The sequence below is a fragment of the Bos mutus genome, chromosome 12 (genome assembly GCF_027580195.1).
Source record: "Bos mutus isolate GX-2022 chromosome 12, NWIPB_WYAK_1.1, whole genome shotgun sequence".
NCBI classification, from domain to species: Eukaryota; Metazoa; Chordata; class Mammalia; order Artiodactyla; family Bovidae; genus Bos; species Bos mutus.
Window position 1 is genome coordinate 6,384,283 of NC_091628.1, and position 6,938 is coordinate 6,391,220.

Genomic DNA, 6,938 nt, shown 5'->3' on the forward strand with positions numbered 1-6,938 from the left:
CCAAAGTACTGGAGTTCCAGCTTTAGCATCATTCCTTCCAAAGAACACCCAGGGCTGATCTCCTTCAGAATGGACTGGTTGGATCTCCTTGCAGTCCAAGGGACTCTCAAGAGTCTTCTCCAACAACACAGTTCAAAAGCATCAATTCTTCGGTGCTCAGCCTTCTTCACAGTCCAACTCTCACATCCATACATGACCACAGGAAAAACCATAGCCTTGACTAGACGAAACTTTGTTGGCAAAGTAATGTCTCTGCTTTTCAATATGCTATCTAGGTTGGTCATAACTTTCCTTCCAAGGAGTAAGCATCTTTTAATTTCATGGCTGCAGTCACCATCTGCAGTGATTTTGGAGCCCAGAAAAATAAAGTCTGACACTGTTTCCACTGTTTCCCCATCTATTTCCCATGAAGTGATGGGACTGGATGCCATGATCTTCGTTTTCTGAATGTTGAGCTTTAAGCCAACTTTTTCACTCTCCACTTTCACCTTCATCAAGAGGCTTTTTATTTCCTCTTCACTTTCTGCCATAAGGATGGTGTCATCTGCATATCTGAGGTTATTGATATTTCTCCTGGCAATCTTGATTCCAGCTTGTGTTTCTTCCAGCCCAGCGTTTCTCATGATGTACTTTGCATATAAGTTAAATAAACAGGGTGACAATATACAGCTTTGACGTACTCCTTTTCCTATTTGGAACCAGTCTGTTGTTCTATGTCCAGTTCTAACTTTTGCTTCCTGACCTGCATACAAATTTCTCAAGAGGCAGATCAGGTGGTCTGGTATTCCCATCTCTTTCAGAATTTTCCACAGTTTATTGTGATCCACACAGTCAAAGGCTTTGGCATAGTCAATAAAGCAGAAATAGAGGTTTTTCTGGAGCTCTCTTGCTTTTTCCATGATCCAGCAGATGTTGGCAATTTGATCTCTTGTTCCTCTGCCTTTTCTAAAACCAGCTTGAACATCAGAAAGTTCATGGTTCACATATTGCTGAAGCCTGGCTTAGAGAATTTTGAGCATTACTTTACTAGCATGTGAGATGATTGCAATTGTGCGGTAGTTTGAGCACTCTTTGGCATGGCCTTTCTTTGGGATTGGAATGAAAACTGATCTTTCTTAGTCCTGTGGCCACTGCTGAGTTTTCCAAATTTGCTGGCATATTGAGTGCAGCACTTTCACAGCATCATCTTTCAAGATTTGGAACAGCTCAACTGGAATTCTATCACCTCCACTAGCTTTGTTCATAGTGATGCTTTCTAAGACCCACTTGACTTCACATTCCAGGATGTCTGGCTCTAGGTCAGTGATCACACCATCGTGATTATCTGGGTCATGAAGATCTTTTTTGTACAGTTCTTCTGTGTATTCTTGTTATCTCTTCTTAATATCTTCTGCTTCTGTTAGGTCCATACCATTCCTGTCCTTTATCGAGCCCATCTTTGCATGAAATGTTCCTTTGGTATCTCTGATTTTCTTGAAGAGATCTCTAGTCTTTCCCATTCTGTTGTTTTCCTCTATTTCTTTGCATTGATCACTGAAGAAGGCTTTCTTATCTCTTCTTGCTATTCTTTGGAACTCTTCATTCAGATGTTTATATCTTTCCTTTTCTCCTTTGCTTTTCACTTCTCTTCTTTTCATAGCTATTTGTAAGGCCTCCCCAGACAGCCATTTTGCTTTTTTGCATTTATTTTCCATGGGGATGGTCTTGATCCCTGTCTCCTGTACAATGTCATGAACCTCATTCCATAGCTCATCAGGCACTCTATCTATCAGATCTAGGCCCTTAAATCTATTTCTCACTTCCACAGTATAATCATAAGGGATTTGATTTAGGTCATACCTGAATGGTCTAGTGGTTTTCCCTACTTTCTTCAATTTAAGTCTGAATTTGGCAATAAGGAGTTCATGGTCTGAGCCACAGTCAGCTCCTGGTCTTGTTTTTGCTGACTGTATAGAGCTTTTCCATCTTTGGCTGCAAAGAATATAATCAATCTGATTTCGGTGTTGACCATCTGTTGATGTCCATGTATAGAGTCTTCTCTTGTGTTGTTGGAAGAGGGTGTTTGTTATGATCAGTGCATTTTCTTGGCAAAACTCTATTAGTCTTTGCCCTGCTTCATTCTGTATTCCAAGGCCAAATTTGCCTGTTACTTCAGGTGTTTCTTGAATTCCTACCTTTGCGTTCCAGTCCCATATAATGAAAAGGACATCTTTTATGGGTGTTAGTTCTAAAAGGTCCTGTAGTTCTTCATAGAACCGTTGAAATTACTTATAAATAAATCTTTAATGCAATATTCTTATGAACAACATATTAGAAATAATTAAGTAGAAATGTTCTTTATGACAGTGGGTCAGTGTAAAGAAGTTCATTTTTCTCCTGTCAGTTAAACCTAGGAGTTACTTAAGTTTTGAATGTTGCCTCAAGAAAAATGTTAATAATATTATCCTCAATAAGTAGCATAAGATGAGGATCATGTTTGAAGTTAGGTGAGATTTATTTAGACATACTTAAGCTATCTTTATGGTCTTAAAAAAAAAAGTGAAAAGTTGAACCTAGAACTCAGGCTAAAATGCAGAATGAAAAACATTTCAGTAGAGAGAATAAGAGAGAAAGAAAGAGAGACTCCTAGAGGAGAGAGAGATCTCTCACACTTGCCCATTAGTAAAGAGGAGCCTCTGTCCCTTGATGTTAACAGAGGCCAAGTGGGGGATTTGGACATCTACTCTCACATGTAGTCATGTACGGATGAGAGAGTTGAACTATAAAGAAAGCTGAGCCCCGAAGAATTGATGCTTTTGAACTGTGGTGTTGGAGAAGACTCTTGAGAGTCCCTTGGACTGCAAGGATATGCAACCAGTCCATCCTAAAGGAAATCAGTCCTGAATACTCATTGGAAGGACTGATGCTGAAGCTGAAAGTTGGTCACCTAATGCTAAGAGCTGACTCACTGGAAAAACCTTTATGCTGGGAAAGATTGAAGGTGGGAGGAGAAGGGGACAACAGTGGATGAGTTGGTTGAATGGCATCACTGATGTGAGGGACATGAGTTTAAGTAGGATCCAGGAGTTAGTGATGGACAGGAAAGCCTGGCGTGCTGCAGTCTATGGGGTCACAAAGAGTCAGACATGACTTAGCAACTGAACTGAACTGAACTCTCACATGGCAATAAATAAGTGTCCCAACACCATTCCCTGCTGCCATACCTCAATTAAATTCAACTGAAACAGAAGTTTTAATAATATTCAGAGTCTCATACCATAGTGTCCAAAACATGCACACTTCAATTAAAACTCATTCCTTATACAAAGAACCAGGAAAACAACACTTTTTAAGTGGTAAAATTATGGAAATGGGGAACAAATTAGTGGCTTCTTAAAGTGAGGGATGGAGAGATGAGTGAGTCTATAAAAGGGACATATAAGGCATTTTTGAAATGACAGGTATGTCTTGATGTATTATTTTTAACATATTGGCTTTTATATTGAACTATATTTCTGCTAGATTTCCCACTGGAGGAAAGTAGGTAAAGTGTACAAAGTTCTCCATGATTTCTTACAAATGCATTTAAATGTATGATTAACCTGAAAATAAAAAGCTTAATGAAAATATGTATTAGTAATAAAATTAATATGAAAGAAAACTATTATCAGCAAATGTTTTAATTTGTTGATAAGAGGCCTTCTCCATAAGAAATTGAGAAGATATTTTTTAGATTATTAAAAAATGCACTGCAGTCTAAACACATCACGGCCACGTTTGCGTTGTCACACACACACACACAGGTGAAGATTTTCGTGCTCTTAATTGCTACATGGCAGTCTAATTTTCTGGATGAACTGCTGGACAGCCAGCCTTACATGCAAAGGTAAAGCCATGTAAGACACACGAAGAAGCAAAGTGAAACAAGGTCATTATCAATGATTTTGTGACTGGATAACCTAACTAAAATTAGAGTACTCATTATTTACATAAATACTTTTCTCATCCTACAATTCATAAAGTGTTTTTTAAAATATATTTACTGTTACTATTTATAGAAGTGATTAATTGCAGCTGTGCATTATGTAGGTGGGCCAAAGGGCTTTACTATTTTTTTTATTTTGAGTTTTATCACCTGAAATAGAGCAGCTATATAAACTATCTCAGCGTTTTATTTTGAAAACATAAAAATATTAAATATATTTAATAATATATATACTGTATGTGTACATGTAAATATATATAAAATATTTCAAAATGTCAAAATTCTAGAAATGGGGAACACCTGAGTGGTTGCCAGTGGTTATGGGTGGCTGATGGGTGGGTCTATAAGATGGCAGTATGAGGTTTTCATTTTGAATATGTATTTATACATACATATACATCACTTTGCATATTTGTGTGTACACTCATACACATCAAAGAACTTAGCCTCGCCTCTGACATGCATTAGCTGTTTAATATGTAGTAATCATTGTTTTCAATAACTATTATTATTCCCAATAATATTATCTTTGAAATGAATGATGTTAATATACCTTAGAATAACACTAGGAGAATTAAAAGGTAGTAATAAAAAGTAGTTGTAATGCAGTCATGCCTTGAAGAATAAGCATCATTTTCTGAAGCAGAAAAAAGAGTGAAAAATAATTTCAGTCCAGAACAATTTATTGTCATTGAGTGTAGATCTATAAACATTAGCAATATCCATGAAACAGAACAAAAGGATCAATGATCTTACAGAGGCAGCCGGAGTACTGCTACCTCACAGTTTCAGCATGACACCAACGCACAGCTCTATTTTACAGAGTATTGAATTTGCTTCATATTGAAAAAGTCATCCATGACATCCTCAATCACACTGATTCAAAAACGATAGTAAACAGCCTTTTAACTAAGATAACTTATTATCCTAAATTGTCAGCCTTGAAAATCACTAGACCAGAGAGAAACAGAAAGGAAATGAGATGTGTTAAGAGATATGAGCAAATAATATAGTGTGAATCATTTTTAAAATAAAGAGGCTATTAAGCACAGTGACAAAATATCTATGACACATATATTTAATATACGGGAGAGTCTTCAAAGCAAAGCAGAAAAACATGCTGAAACTCCAAAGTTCTACAAATCAGATTTAAAGTTATAGTTCAATAATAAAAGGTTAAAGGGTCAGCACAATATCAGTGTGAAAATCCAAAATCACATATTGAGAGATCCAGGCAATATTTTTTCTGATGCAGCTGAGCCTAAACAAGAAGTGTTCATGTTCCAAACAGAGATGTTATTGTGCTCTAAATCTGTAATTAATTGAAGAAAAATATTTTTATTACAAACTAGTATTTATTTCATCGAAGAAGGAAATGGCACCCCACTCCAGTACTCTTGCCTGGAAAATCCCATGGATGGAGGAGCATGGAAGGCTGCAGTCCATGGGGTCACTGAGGGTCGAACATGACTGAATGACTTCACTTTCACTTTTCACTTTCATGCATTGGAGAAGGAAATGGCAACCCACTGCAGTGTTCTTGCCTGGAGAATCCCAGGGATGGGGAAGCCTGGTGGGCTGCCGTCTATGGGGTCACACAGAGTCGGACACGACTGAAGTGACTTAGCAATTTATTTCATTGTGTAATATCTACTCTATATTATATAATCTATGCATTCTATATCTACGTTATGTCTGTATAAAGTTCAAAATGTTATACCTGTTGCAACCCACTGTACCTCACCTGTCTCTAAGGCATTAGAGATTTTTATAGGGGTTTTTTACATTGATAAAGTAGTCTCATCTCAGCCTTCCACTTTCTGTATTCCCATCTCCATTTCTAATTAAGAAGGTCTGTAATAGGGGCTACTTCTCCTGCCCTGAGTTGAGATAGCTGCTTTTTTTCCCACAACAGGAGGAGATTGATTGGTTTAAAAAGCATGTTATATACTTTAAAAAGAGATGTGTAGCAATGCAAGTTTATGCAAGTTTATCCTTTAAATGCAAATTTCTTTGTATTCATACATCATTCTTCCATAAAGTCATTTTCTGAATAATTGCCATTTGCCAGATAGCATACTGATAGCCAGGTACACCTACTCTAGGTACAAGAGAGTTTTCCTAAGATTAACATTATTAACCACTCTGTTTCATTTATGCATTAAATAGAGGTAATGATATAAATCAATATAAATATTGCTTTGGTGATCAGAAAGATAATGTGAGAAAAGTACCTAGTACGTTAAATACTTAGCAAATACATGTCTACTTTGTAAAATATCATTATAATAGAAATGCATGTAAGAATTTCAAACTTGAAAATCCTCAAATGATATTAAAGGAAAATATTAGTCTCTTTTCCCTTCCTGTATATTATTTCCATTTTTCAAGGGTAGCTTTTTTTATTGCATCAGTGTTTAGTTCTTAGTATATTTTAAAACTGCCCTGTCCAACACAGTAGCCACTAGCTACATATGGATATTTAAATTCACATTAATTAAAATAAAATATATTTCTTTAAAAGACAGTTTCTCAGTGATGAAATTTCAAGTGCTCAGTAGTCGTATGTGTGGAGTTTCTATCCAATTGGGCAGTAGAAGTAAATTCATCATTGCAGAGTGCCTTAAGCGATATACTTAGACATTGGTATTGTTATCTTGAAGAAAGTGTTAAAGTATCTTGATAAAACTTTCACATGGCCACAACTTTTCTTGAAAAATTCTATAGTAATTAACATCTAGGAGGCCATAGTTAAAATTCTTAGATGTTTCATAACAGCTTTTTTGTCCTCCTGTGCTTTGGAAAAAACTGGCTTCCACGCTTCAGACTCTACAAAGTAGGTGTCTTATGTCTGAATTCCATTTATTTTAATTAAAACTACATCTTCTATAAATACTGGAGGCACAAATGGAAGGAAAATACTCTCAGAAAGTCACAAGGAAATTGACACTGGCTGAGAAAGAGAAGCAATTTC